Source organism: Ixodes scapularis, unplaced genomic scaffold, assembly GCF_016920785.2.
Source record: "Ixodes scapularis isolate PalLabHiFi unplaced genomic scaffold, ASM1692078v2 PGA_scaffold0__279_contigs__length_252992795, whole genome shotgun sequence".
NCBI lineage: Eukaryota > Metazoa > Arthropoda > Arachnida > Ixodida > Ixodidae > Ixodes > Ixodes scapularis.
Window position 1 is genome coordinate 74,808,573 of NW_024609835.1, and position 14,555 is coordinate 74,823,127.

Below are 14,555 nucleotides of genomic sequence, written 5' to 3' on the forward strand. Positions count from 1 at the left end.
GCCGACGCGGAACCAACCATAAAACACTCTGGAGCGTCCTCAATCGCTCCGATCGCTCCCGCTAAGAAAAAGCGCGCTCTCCCGGCAACTAGCGCCATCTGCCGCGGCAACAGCCAACCCCCTCCGATCACCGCCGCTCTACCCTCGCGAGGCCCGCGGTCAGGGGTCCCCCACGTTCCCCGCGCCCCTCGCTCGTCCCACGCAGGTTCGCAACTCCCGACTGGGAACATTTGGTCCCGAAACGAGCAACCCCCTTGGCTTCCTCGAGAACGCCCGAAACCTTTCTCACTGGGCACGTGAACCGTAGCGACCCTGAGAGTGACCGTTCAACTCGGCAGCGGGTTCGCAGCGCGCCTCTCCGACCCGAAGAGGCGACACGGCGAAACACACCGCAGAGGGCCAACAACTTCCTCGAACGAAGGAGACGTGCGGCGGAGAGCGCGTGGGCGAGAGGGCGCTCGGTGCGGCGGGGGTGCGAGGGGAGAGGAGAGCGAGAGCAGGGCGCGAAGGTGCGCTGGAAGGAGAGAAGGAAGCGCGCCAGTCAGGTGGCAGCTCTCGGTGCGAGGGGAGGTGCACGCAGCGGTGCGGTGCACGGGGAGCGCTTTCCACGGCGGCCCCCTGCCCCGGTCGGTCGCTCCGTTCCGTGCCGGCCTGTGCGGCTCCCGAACACGCGCCAGCCACGCCGTGCCGCTTGTCTCGCTCTCCTCGTGTGCCGCCGCCGTGCTCCTTCGTTCGCTCGCCGAGTTCGGGCCGTGCCCCGTCCCACCCGCGATCGGCAGTGTGCGCGCACCGGTCGCCCGCTCGGCCGCGCCCCGGCCGTCCCATGCGCTGCGTGCGGGCCGGAGGAGGACTCTCCAGGTGAACAGGTGAAAGAGCGACTGCGCCGAGTCACAGGTGGGTGTGCGTTGCTTGTATCGGGGGGGCCGAGCGCTCCACCGGTGCGTCCCCCACGCCGCGCTTAGTATGCGCGGTCCTGGTCGGTCGCACGAACAGGTTGCGATCGCGTTAGGTGAGCTCGGGTCAGGTCGCTCTGCCTGTTCACTCCGATCGAGCATTTTGGTCTTTCCCAAACACGTCATTGTTGCCGATCGCTATGTGAACTTTACGCGCAACCTTTTTTTCTTTTTTTATATTTATGAGTGATGCGTTTTCTAACGTACCTAAGTAGACTTTGATCCAACTGACGGGTAATTCGCCGGTCTAAAGAAAATCTACGACAGTCGTTACATCTTTCTTCGAAAAGTGTCAAAGACATGCTTAGATGTAGGCGGCGCCGTTTGTTGATGCCTTCAATCCGAATCCTCGGATGTCGATATTCCTGTCCTTTTGGTCTTGTCGACGCCGGACATTTAATAATAGCTGCTACGTACTCGTGTGACACATATGAACGTTACTTTGTTTTCCACCGAGTAGTCGCGAGTAATGTCCGACTCGATACACTACTCGTTTGTTTTTTGTAATTATTATCTTTTTTTAGTATTATCAGAATACACAGCCAGACGCTAATTCCTTACAGAGCACTCTCGGATATAAGACACGTGCAACAGCCTTATCAATCATATTTCACTTCGATTTCTTATCCGAATTGCTTACAACTTTACTAGGCATGCGATGTTTATTTGTTTCTGTTCTTTTTTTTAGTTGCACATTTTTCTTTTACGCACCTTTGCGACACGAGCGATATCATTCTCTTTGTATCACGCGGCTTGACCGAAAGGTGCCATGGCGCGCAAATCTTGCGAGCGGAAGATTTCCTTAGCCCGGTGTTTTGATCAAAGCGCGCTTCCAAGTGAGCGCAACATCGCCAGATTCCGTTTCCGTACGCCGGTCAAAGATATGCACGCCCGCTCTTCTCTTGACACAATCACGTCATAACCCAAGAAGCAATTTTGCAATTTTACGTTTAATTTGACGGCAGTCTCAGGGCACTCTCTCGCATCTGCCCGCTCTACGACATTAGTATCTAAGCATGGGGGGATTCGGTAGTTTGCCAAGAACCGCAACTGCAACGGCTCAGGATTTCTGAATGATGGGAACATTTATCAATTGTCGGCAGCCAACGCGTGTGCGCATCAAAAATCCAAAAAGGGGAACATACCTGTCGTTCTAAACTATAAGCACGGCTCACCATATATACGCGAAAGGTACAGCCGCCTATTTCAGCGAGGACCTGAAGATTTGCCATTTGGTTGCTTACTTCAGCTTCGTCTTCAGCTTTTCGAAACCAGCAGTAGGGCGAGCTTTGATGATGTCGGCAGTTTCCGTTGCTTCATTCGCTACGCAGAAACATTGTTCCGAACCTAGAGTCTTGAAGCCCTGTGTGCTTCTAGACTCCAGGCTATCCGACGTGAACCACTGTTACCTTCAAAGCAGTTTCTGGCACCCCTCTGTAGTGCGATGTCGTCCTGTTATTAAACTCGCGGTCGCAACGTTACCACCGCGACGTCGCGGTCACGGTGGCGCGGTTCTGCAGGTATTCTCGCCTTTCCACAACTTGGTTTCAGCTTTCTCGTAACTTCTTGCGAGAGCAAAGCGACGGCTTTAGGGCAGCGTTTCGGCACCCAAAGCCCCAGACGCGTTTTCGGCTCAGCTTCAGCATCATGAGCAGTGGCCACGACGCTATTTCTTCGGGTACGCCGCAACGCTCGCAACCCCCAAACTGCTCGCAACACCCAAGGCATTCCCCTATTCTAAAGCCCTCTAATGTCGAAAAGAGACTGGCTCCCTTTTTGGGGAAAGCTGGAACATGAATGCGTGGAAAACATTCGCCCACCTGTGCCCAGGTCGGCGAGCAAAGCTGTCTAAACCACGAGAATATATGTTTGCGCTTGTACTACGCGGGGTTTTAGGCATGTTTACCAATTTCACATGGTAGCTCAAGCACGTTTCATCCCCCGGTAAGCGCCCTTTACAAAGGCATTTCGAAGCGGAACGGGCGAGCCTCCGGTAGCTAATAACACTGGCCTTGACTCCTATCATCACCCCCCCCCCCCCCCGCCTTTTTTTTTTTTTCAGACCATTTTGTTTTTTCTATATGTTCGTTGACCGCGCTTCGTTTGTTGTGCCTTTATAGAGTACACGACACGCCTCCCACTCCTCTTCCATGGAGGACTAAATGACTGTCTGCGAAACGCGTCTCGGGGATTGTGATGAGTTGGAGCTGTGGGGGAGTGTGAGAACACGCTCATCCGTATTCACGCTGTAGCGTTTTCCTGCGTCGCGACACGACTGCAAGTTGCCATGGCGACCACATACGTTCTGTTGCTTGGTCGCCATTGTGATGAGCAGTCGTGGCCAGGTCTACGTCCGCGCTGCGGGGAGGAAACGCTACTGCATGAATGATGAGCTGCCAGAAAAATGCGAGAACATAACGCTTTCGTGTTACTTTGTACTACCACGGTCCTTAGATTGCCCAAAGAGGAATATTTTCCGTCACGCAACACTGAGGTTTTTCATGGGGACAAATTGAAGCACCGGAGGCGCGCTGCCGACGTTAGGTATCGTTCAATAAGGTGGTTCGGAGAACATAACGGATGGATGTGGGTTCTAAGAACCACCACAGTCACTGAACACGTCTACTCTTTCATAACAGACTACACGTGCCCGTCGAAAAGATAGACGACAACAAACGCCATCTCTAGGGAGGGCTCGCTGGCGACAATAGCTGTGTGCGCAACTGCGTGAGCGCATGCTGATGGCGAGCTTCCACAGTTCTAAGTTCTTCTGCAACGTGCACTCCACGCCATCAAGATTGCCGGTCATCGTACTAATGCGGGCTTCTTCCGAGCATGCGTTTTTAACAGCACCCTCAAATATAGCGTCCAGGGAACACCGCCTGTAGTTGGGGCCTGGATGTACTCGTTCACCCTCAAGCCTGGTTCACATGTAGCGATTTTGGCCCTAAAGCGGCGCGATTTCTGCCGTCGCGGCGCTCGTGCCACTGAATTGCTGGTGCTGGCCAGAGCGCCGCTACGGCAGAAATCGCGCCGCTCTAGGGCCAAAACCGCTACATGTGAACTAGGCTTTAAGCCTGGTTCAGACACTTTCGTTTGACTCCGTTGCGTCGAGAACTGAAAGCGAGTCACGGGCACATCTGTGCTTCGTATGAAGCGTGGGATCCAATTCAAAGAATCATCTTGGCACGCGACATAAGCAGCAGGAATGTCCTGGTTTCTTGCTGCCGCAACGCAGTCAAACGCAACTGTCTGAACCAGGCTTTAAGCGTAGACTGCAGCCAAAGAAAGCAACAAGCGCGAGCAAGCCCGCGTTCCTGGCTTTGAGGCATGCATTCCTAGCGCAAGTGCTCGTTCGGCCGAAGAACGCTTCAAAGCACGACCTTGAGCTCTGGTGCTTGAGTATTGGCTGCAGTCTCAGCAGCTTAAGGATGAACGAAGTATAGCGGTCATTATTTCCGTGTGATTGAAACGGCACGTGAAGGGTGTTGAACCCCTTCGACAAAGTTATATATAAAAAAAAAACAAAAAAACGAACATTTCTTTTTTAACATTTTTTTACTTTTTTTTAAATTCTTGTTTGGATTAGCACCGCTTGTGGGTACACAAATTACTAGTACGGCAACCGCCCAAGTTTCCAGACCAGTGAGTAATTTCTGTAAGGAGCGCGCACGCCGAGCTCACACGGACGACTTCGGTGCTACAGCGACGTCGGAGTACCCACGTGTAGCCTCTACCCTTTCGAACGCGATTCGGCCTCGACGCAACTGTACGGCTGCTCTCTTATTAAGCAAACAAGGTTCGAGGCGGCAGGCATCAGGCTCGACGCCTGGCCCCCTTTCCCCTGCACACCTTGCCTCGCACACCTCCTCCCTCGTGTAGCTTTCGAAACAATCGCATCCCAGGGGCAGGCACAGGTGGCTTTTCTCACAAGCGAGGGCCGCTGCCGATGAGCCGTCACTCCTGAGCTACACTGCTTGGGTCTTCTTCGGTAATGTGGGCGGTAATGCGTTCAACGTAACAACATTAGCGGGAATCCGTTTTCTTTCCCTTTTTTTTTATGTACTCATTTTTTTTAACAGTGACGCATAACGTGTTTACGTTACATTTTTCGAGTAACAAGTAAGACCACGTACCTTACTCAATACATATTCCGAACTCTTAAAAACAAGAAAAAAAAAAACCCGTTTTTTTTGTTTTTGTTTTTAGGCGCAAATATACTGAATGGGTCACTGACAGGGTATTTATGGTTGCCATGGTTTTTATATGTACATGACACATAAGAGTCCGACTACCCCAAACAAAATTTGCGGCTCGAAGTTGGTTTTCTTTCCTCCTGAAAACCATAGATCGAGAACTGGCCGGTTTGAGCCATCTGCCGTTTTCTATGGTTTAGAGACAACGACCAAAGGTAATTAAACTTGTGAGTCATCGAAGGCACACACGCAATACTAAGAAAAAAAATATTATACTAATTTTTCGTGGCTTTTAAAAAAGCTGCAAATACGTTGACTGTGGGGAAAGAAAAGTAGCGCAATCACCTAAGCGATTGCGTTTTTTTTTTTACTTTATTAAAAACATTTTTGACGCTGTAGCAAATTGATTGGGTAATCTTCTGACACCATCATAGACCCCCTGGCAAAACAGAAACGAACATTTTTGCGGGGTGTCAGTGTCCCTTTAAAAATTGGCCTCTCTTTCCCCGACACAAAACATTTTCAGTTTAGAAAACGCCCACGCCTTTCGTCCCATACTGTTTAAAATCGCTGTCGCCTTCAATCAATAATTCAAAAAAGTAATGTGCGTTATTTTTTGACGGTAACGCGTTGCCTTTAATTGCAGTAACGTAGGCCGATAACGCGGTCCTTTTATTTGCAAGTAACGAAAAGAAATGTTCTCTCCTTTTTTTTAATTTTTTTTATTCCATATTGTATACAATTCTGGTCTTCGGTAAGAGGCAAGCTGTTGTTGTTCGCGGAGTCTGATTTTGCCCATCGTTTTCCAATCGTCACTAAGCAGCCCCTCTTGTTGAGTGATCTCTCAATTTTTTTCTTCGCATGCGAAACGAAAGAAAGAGAAAGAGATGTCCCCTTGCCCGTTCAAAGTCATTCTAACTTAATCTAATTTTTGTTTTTAGAAATTTGTGATAGCTGGTATAGACCTTTGAAACAATCGCTTTCTGCGCGCTGCTATTTTTGTCTGCTTGGTTGGCTCTGCTGCATGTGCGGTATATTGGACGCTGCGCATGCGTCCAGAGCTCAGTGACTCTCATTTTTTTTTTCGCTCGTGTGATAAGCGATGGATCCGATGAAGCCAATCAAACAGAGCCAAAATTGCGTCATCACGGAGCTCGTCGTCATTGCGCTATTTACTGGATACACCAATCAGCAGGCACAGAAAAGGAGGCCAGGTGGCGCGAGCTACCGCCCGTTATAAAGGATAGAGCCGTTAGCTTCCATCCGTCGTTGCCTGCCAGTGCCAATGTCAATAGCTAGGCCAACCTAGGCGACGTAAAGCCACAACGAGTTACTACTACTCTGACGTGTTCAGGTTACCCCCCAAAAGTAACTAAATACCGTTACTCGCTCAAAAAGTAACTAAATACGTTACTCGTTACCGATTCTCAAAAGGAACGCGTGAGTTACCTTTCACGTTACTTTGACGACCAAATACACAACTGCTTTTGTTTCAAGGTTTATTGTTTTCTTTTTAGTAGTCGGTGCACTTCAGCAGCAGCTGCCTCCCCAAGTTTTCATCAGTTATGTTTCCCCGCTTCCTTAACAGTACATCTCCGGCGACGTTGAAGAGTCGTTCTACCGTCGCGCTTGAAAGAACGGCAGTGTTGTGCTTCAGGAAGACCTGGTGAACCTTCGGGAACTGCGCCTTCATTCAGGACAGCGGGTAATCCATGGGTTCTGTGCCGTCCCGCGTTCGCAACCTCCGGGTTTGCATTCGGTCCGTACCCGGTTCTAGAAGCTTCGACCAACGAACCTTATTGTGTTCGCTGGGTGGATTACATTCCCAGCTGTAGAGTTGAGCACATCAACGTTTGTCGCTGGACACGTCAGTCGAACTGTTCGACTTACGTTTTCAACGATTATACGTTGCTGTACTGTCATTCTGTTCAGTTGTTTTTCGGGTTGCCCATCTGCCTCTGTCGCAGCAGACGCACCCTCAGGATAGAATTGAAACAAAGCCGTTTAAGCGGCGTCGTACACGTTACTCCTCAAAAGTAACGAGATAGCGTTGCTGGTTACTTGGCCTTCAAAGTAACTAAATACGCTACTCGTTCCTTTTCTAAAAAAATGTAACCAAATACATTACCCGTTACCGAAAATAGTAACTAGGTAGACATAACTCGTTACTTGTAACGCGTTACGTTCATGTCTGCTACTACTACCTTCCATCCAGCGCAGGATCGCGGCGCTTTCGCTGCACGCGACTGGTTCCTTTGCTGATAACCTGCAGCGAACAAATAACAATGAGCGCCCCGCGTGACGATGCACTTTTGGCGCTCCTTGAGTTACAGTGAAACAACGAACCATGGCGTGAATCGAGGCAGCATGCTTTTGTTCGCTTCTCGTCTTGTAATGCCCGAATCCCACTCGAGCGACAAGCAGAAACAAAGGACAGCGACAAGCCTCAAACCAGAGTCTTTCGCAATTTGACAGGTTTTCTAGAATAAAGGAGGCTATGCTCAAACACGAGCATCATGCACGCGAGGGTATTTTTGGGAGGCTGCCAATCACTCCTGCTTACTTCCCGAGCACCGAACGACTTAACGCCTGCCAAAGGTATACCATCGCGAGCATGCGGCATGTCTCTCTCCTTTGTTTGTGTTCGTCGCTCCAGTGGAACTCGGGCATAAACACGCTCCTCTCGTCTTGGCCGGCATTTTGGGCGACGGAAACAAAGGTGCGTACGAACTTCGAAGCTCTTACGCGGCTTCTTTCGGAGGCAGCTTTTACACTCGCATCTTTGCTGGTACCGCGCATGTTCCACTGTTATGATAGACAATGTCTATCATAACAGCGCTGCATTTTCATTCTGCCAACGCAGTTTTATTCTCATAACGTCGGTGCTTGGCGGGGTGTTGCCCCGGCACCTTGCTAAAAAATACCTTTTTTTTCTTCTTTTTTTGGCGTGTTTGTGTGTGTTCTAAAACGGTTCCGTTGTCGTCATGCTTTCAGTGTTTTGAGTAATTATTATGTTATTTTGTTTCCTAATGTTTGAGGACACAGCTCGCACTTTGTACAAAGAGCGTTTTGTCTCCCGATTGAGAGCGGAAAGTTATGAAGGCGCGCAGGTGCGCCGCTGCCGCCATCTCTCGGCGAATAGCCGAAACGTCCTTCTTCGGAAACTGCCACAGGCGCGCCGCCCCGCGCTCTTTCGAAAAGCCGGCGTTCGCGTGCTTGGGACACGCAGATTATGAACGGATGTTTTGTTGACCGTTTTTCTCCCTCCGGCTACGCTCCGTAATGGAGACGCCAGTGCTGCGCATGTGCGCCGCCATCTTTGCCTGCAGAATTCCGGACCTCATAGCGCGTTTCGGCGAGTGCATGCTGCGAAACGGCGCGAACGGTATAAGGAAAGTCCTTATTAGTAAGTTTTAGTATGGCGTATACGACAAAACGCAAACACTGTGCGTTTGCGTTGCATATTTAACACTGCGCGTGTGCGAAGTCCAAACTGCGCCCGGGATTGCCGCATGACCACGACGCGCTCCGTGTAGCACGGGAAGCTAGGGGGTTTTCGCCGTCCCACAGTTCCCTCCGCTACCCGCTGCGATACTCGAAACTCTACAGCCAAGGCAATCGACGCTCAGGCGCAGTAGTGACTTCTTCGTTGCGGAGGGCTTAGCGGAAAGGGAAACGCGGTCTTCGAAAACTCCCTGTTGACGCACAGCGCTTGCCTTTGCTTCTATACGCACTAATAAAGCTCTCGCTCTCTCTTGTCGTTGAGCGTGGACAATTGGGTTAGCGCTTTCATAAAAACTCCCTTACCTGTAGCCCATAAATTAATAATTCATCTGCTCGTGGCCCCGTGGTATTTCTTGGTCAGAATGCTCGAGCTAGAGCTGTTTGTTCTATCGTCCCCTGCATGGGATGTCAGTTTCTTATGTATGGTGGGAATTCGGCGAGGATTGTCCTTGCGTGAGCGCTCGCGGAACCACATGTTCTGCCAGGCTATTTCAAAGTGGAACAAAATACAGAATTGTACATTCTCGAATTTCGCCGAAGCACGGAAGTATACTTGAGCATTGAACGCATCCCTGGCAAAAGCTCACCGGACAAACGATGTGGTAATAGTAGACATTCTCTAGGATACGGAGCTAACGCTGGAGAGTAAGTAGATCGGGTCCTCTACAGCGTTCGCTCTGCTAAGGTGGAAGGTACTTCCCCTAAATTCTTAATATGCCACCTACTATGCGAGCAGAAACTGAGGGGGAGAAGGAAACGAAACCGCACGGGGGACGCCATAACGCCGAGCTCTGACTGGAGCGATTAGTGGGTAGAGACAATCCTACAGCTGCCCTCGCATCCATTGCACTCGTCGAATGGGATATGACACGGAACGCCGGCGTCCGTGTGCTAACCCGTTCGACGAGTGCAGTGGTGACAAAGGCAGCTATAGGATTGCCTCTACACTCTAATCGTTCCAGTCAGAGTTCCGCGTTATGGCCCCCCCCCCCCCCCCCCCCCCCCCGGGCGCATTCGTTTCCTTCTCTCCCATAGTTTCTGCCCGCATAGAGTACTGTATTTCCGTCGTGATACTTTCAATTTAAAGGTCTGTTCACACATACGCCTCTACACTTCGTTTAAGCTATATACGCTTTACACACGGGCCAGATTACGCAGCCGCCATTGCTGACTTTCTCTTTCCTTTCCGAGATGCAGGGTCACTGAAACGGGCGTTTACTAACCTCCAGAAAGACCACTGCTGGGGAGAAGGATACAGTATAGAATCGAATATGGCAACGAACTGTCCCGCTATGGTATATATATAATTATGAAGTAAACGGAATAAAAGAGAACAAAAACAGAAGGTCGGTTATGGCGGCGCCTAGGCACAGCTGCTTAAAAGCGTCCGTACCGTTTCAGCTTAAGTCTAGACGCAGCCGACGCTGTAATGGGGTCAGTCAAGCGACACAAGTCGCCAGGTCTTCTCTGTTTATGACTGGCACAGCGATGATAGAACTCCTACAAAAACATGACGAACACCATGATGGTGCGCTTTTGATGCTGTGTGATTGGTTCCATCAGCTCGTCGTCGGTTGTGTCTAGACTTAAAGTGAAACGAAGTATAGACGCTTTTAAGGATTTATGAATGGGCGCCGGCATAGCAGACCTCCAGCTTCTGTTTCTTCTTTATTCCGTTTACTTCACTTCATAACTACCACAGCGAGGCCGTTCATTGCCATTTAAGGTTCTATCGTGCCTTCTAGCAATGGCCTTTGCGGAGGCTCGAAAGCACCCGTTTCAGTGGCTCGGCATCTCGGTAAGACAAGAGAAGGTCAGCAGTGGCGGCTGTAATTTGGCCCGTGTTTCAAGGGACCATGAAACGATTCTAAGATCGAATTTCATCGACCGATCGTCGTAAAAGGTGCGACATGAAACACAGAAATAGGGAGCCCGAAAAAATTCTTCCCTATAGAACTTTTAAAACAAAACTGGACTTTTTTGCGCCTTCGAAAGATCTCTGCTTTTTCACTGCGATGCATCCGCGGAATCGCAGCATGTCAGCCGAATCCACGTCGCCTATTGGGTAAGAGCCTATCTCACCAGCACCGCGATCATAAACAATAAATAGCCTTATTCATTAACTTAAAACGAAAGAAACACACAAGAGGACGAAACAGACGACACAGCTTTCGCTTCATGCTGTTTCGTCTGTTTCGACCTCTTGTGTTTTTTTTTTTTTTTTTCGTTATAAGTTAATGTAGATTACCAACACGCTCTCAAGTCTATAATAAATAGCCGGCCAACGTTTCCTAAAACTTTTGTTAAATAATATTCAGATCCACATTTTGTAGCATAATCAGAGCTGGGACGAAAATTGCCAAATTTGATAATGCTGAGAGCCAAGCACCATCTATCGTGTGGTCAGCGAAGCAAGAAAAAGACCCTACTGCGCTTGCGCCGACAGCGTCGCTCAGTTGGACGCGACGACCAACGAACGTTTATTTTTCTACGTGTTCTTCTCGCGCGTCCCGACCTCAAGCAGCAAGAAGAAAAAAGTAAAAACTACGTGAAACAGACCACGACGAACAAGAACGATGGATCCCCAAACACCCGAGAACCACAAACACTCGGACGCGTCTGCCACTTTGCGGCATACTCTCGCCGAATTTCGGCGTGTTTCTGCCACTTGGGTGGGGCGGGGGATCGGTCGGGGTTGGGGGTACGGGGGTTTAGGGGTCTACTAACGATGACGTCATCCGTAGTCCTTGTCTTCCGGGTGGAATAGCCGGATCCCAGCGAGGGTAGCGGGCGCGAGGTCATGAGATAGGCAAGCCGCGTGTCGCATGCCAAGCACGACCCCTGGGCTTGCGTCGAGTCTCGGGCGGGAGGCGCGCCGAGCACCTGCGTGTTTCGAGGCTTGGCAAAGGCCTGCCTGCCAAGGGGTACAGGTGGAGGAATATCTGCTGCACTTCAAAGGGGAGCGGACAGAAAGGGAACTAGCTCGGCTGGCGCATTGCCTCACCGCTCATTCCCGTAAAGATGAGCTGCCTATAGCTCGCTGCAGGTATCTCGATGGAGCCGACTAAAGAGAAGCAGTGGGAGGTTGCAAAATCCTGCTGCTATCAACTGCTGCCTGACCTTTAATGGAACGCGTCTAGCTTTCTGTATTAATCTGCGCGATTCTTTGCGAAATGCCCTCGGTGAAAGGCTCTCTGTTGCTATACGCCTTCGTCACAATGTACAAAAGTGTTATCCTTAGATACACTTGGACGTAAGCGTTAATCGAGGACCTGAAGACGCTTCATTCGCGCTCTGCATTGACGTTATAGGTCTTTTGTTGTTGTTTTTTCTTCCGGAAAGGTTGGTTTGAACTCATACTCCCCTGTCTCGCCACTTGTTGAAAACAAGTATACCTATAGACATAGGTTTGAATGCTAGGAAAGCTGTAGCCATTTACGGGAGCATTTTAACAGTCACTCATCGTTTACCGAATCAATTTCTAAGGTCAAGCGATCCAAAATGAAATCCACGCTATTAATATAACACTTGAAGTTTCCTTTCGCGAGGTGTCGCTCCTTTCAAGCAAAAAATAAGAGCGGATGCGAGAGAGGTTGCATAAATGTATAGCGCGGCGTGTCCGATTACTCTGCGCAAAACGCCTCAGATGCCAATGAGCCAAACTCAAATATGTGAGCTCATATATCTTTTAGAACGTGCAGTTTCAGCATGACGATGTACTTGGCTTTCTATTTATGTCCGTCAGCGTCCAGTTCAGGAGCACAACATGGTTCATCCACCCGCCACATCATGCGAACGACATTCATTCTCTTTTTTTTTTTTTTTTCTACAATACCAGGATTCCACGCTAGAACATATATGTAGTCGAACGCTATGAAAGGCTGCATTATACACAGGTGCCACGAGGTTAGGTCCAGAAGGACGTGGAGGGGGGGGGGGGGGGGCAAAATTTTCTTGTGTGCGTCGTGGAAAGCAGGCACGTGAAGAGGCTGTGCCTTGCACCAAGGTCGCGTGAGTAGGAGATTCGGACGTAAAACTTTGCACCAGCAGGGGAGCTAGATCTGTCAAACTTTACTCTGTACGCTGGCGATCCCGAAGATGGCCTCTGCTGCGAGACGTTGACAACAGCTGCCGATCCGCGGACAGCAACTGGTAATCAGCTGGCGTTCCGTCCGATACGAATTGATTTGGATCTATATGGAAGGATGACTAGCTCGGTGCTGCTCCGTAAGCATGTTTTGACGGTTTCTGGCGCGATTAGTCATGCGCTTGTTTTCTTCTTTACCCCAGAAGCTCCTTCCTGGCCTGTCTAGCAAAAAGACTCTTTCTGCTACCTTTTTCTTTTTTTTAGCTATTATTAGTGTTCCGGGGTGACCTCTTTTAGGCCGAGTCAACTTTGGACTATCGGTAATCTTCCCTCTGTCTGGCCCGTGCCCCTGAGTCACGGTCGTTGGTGCGGTAGTGACCAGCCCTCCTTCGGAGCAGACATTGCCCTTTCCTCTTACCTCCTCCTCCTTCTCCTTGTCCAGTATAAACTTGGCGCCTGGAACGGTCTGCTTAGTTGAGAAGTTGTCGTTCAGTATGGTGCTTCCTCCCCTGTCGAAGCTATGTCCGTGCATTTCGCTCCAGTTGATACGTGAGTAAACCCCGCACTTTGCCGCAGTTTCGACATGAGTGAACCTCTCATTTCGCCAAGTCGTTTTAGTCCTCATTTGACCCAGCTCGTTCCTGTTATGAGGCGCCATCGTTGGGCACCCGAGGTGCAAGCGCATCGGGGTTAGTATGATATTGTCTTCACCGCCACCAACCGTGTAAATTCACCCGGCCTTGCGCTAGGAGCCCTTGCGCGGCTCCTAGCGCAGCCAACGCTAGGAGCAGAGAGGCCGATCAAACAGCGTCAAAAGCGCAACGTCACTTAGCTCACCGTTTTTTCTTTGGCTGTATTCTCGCCTTCTAATCTAACCAAACGCATAAAGTGTGCCGTGACGTTGCGGGTTTAGTTCGCCACCGCGCAAGGAGTTCCCAGTTGCCAACAGAGGACAGTCTTTTTCGTGCCATAAAACCGCAGCCAGGCGATCAAGCGTGTATACAGTTATGTGTCGTTGATACCCAGTTGACACAGATACGCCGCTTTTTACATGTCAGCAGCATTTTCGGGGTATTAACTGGGTAAACACCCTACAAAGAAGGCGCAGAGTTGGAGTGTCGTGCAGCCCAGTGTTTGCAAGGAGAATAATTGGCGAACGCCGCTTTACTTCTCCCAGTACCCGTTTTAATCGCTTTCCATGCCTAAAATGTGTACCTCAACAAGATGCTCGGTTCGTGCTAACAAACGGTCGTCGTGCAACGAGCGGTTCCCTATGCACGCCGTTGTCGGTATGCCGAGTCATCTATACAGCGCCACATCCTTGGCTCGTGACTCGGCGAGCTTGACTCAGTGAGCTCGGCTGGAAGCGACGCGTGCCCGACGGCGGGAAGTTGCTGGCCGCCTTCAGGTCCGGATGTCACGGGGACAGGAAACTGAGCCCGAGAGATCCCAGTCGGGCGCCGGTTCCGTGTCGATCACGCTAATTGTCCCGGCCGTCGTCTTGGGCAAACAAGCGCGTCGGCGAGACAGTATTCCTCTGCTCGGATGGGCCCGTTTAAACTTGACCCGTTAACATCCGTCTTCTGTATAAACTCGACCTCGCACGCCAGCCTCTTTGACCTGGTCAAGGCTCTCACGGTCTGCCGTACATAGAATGCAGTGCCGTTTATGTCCAGTAGGAATTATAACGAATTTATTGCACTTTTATTCGTTGTTTAACTGCCGGTACAGTGGCGGCTCTTTTCAGTCGACCTCCATAAGGATATCGTTCGAGCTAGTAATATTATAATGTAACGTATTCGACAACAGCCTGTA

The 14,555-nt window shown here is 50.2% G+C and overlaps 1 protein-coding gene across 2 annotated transcripts in view; it reads left to right on the forward strand.

Moving 5' to 3' along the window:
• LOC8024539 (zinc finger protein 1) overlaps positions 1-14,555 on the forward strand; it is a 199,612-nt gene that overhangs the window by 164,580 nt on the left and 20,477 nt on the right. Inside the window, exon 1 of one of the 2 annotated variants that reach the window (XM_040206614.3) lies at positions 516-894. The exons of the other annotated variant lie outside the window; for it this stretch is intronic. The gene's annotated coding sequence lies outside the window, so the exon portion shown is untranslated. Of the gene's footprint in view, positions 1-515; positions 895-14,555 lie in introns of those variants that run through there. 2 annotated transcript variants of the gene reach the window in all.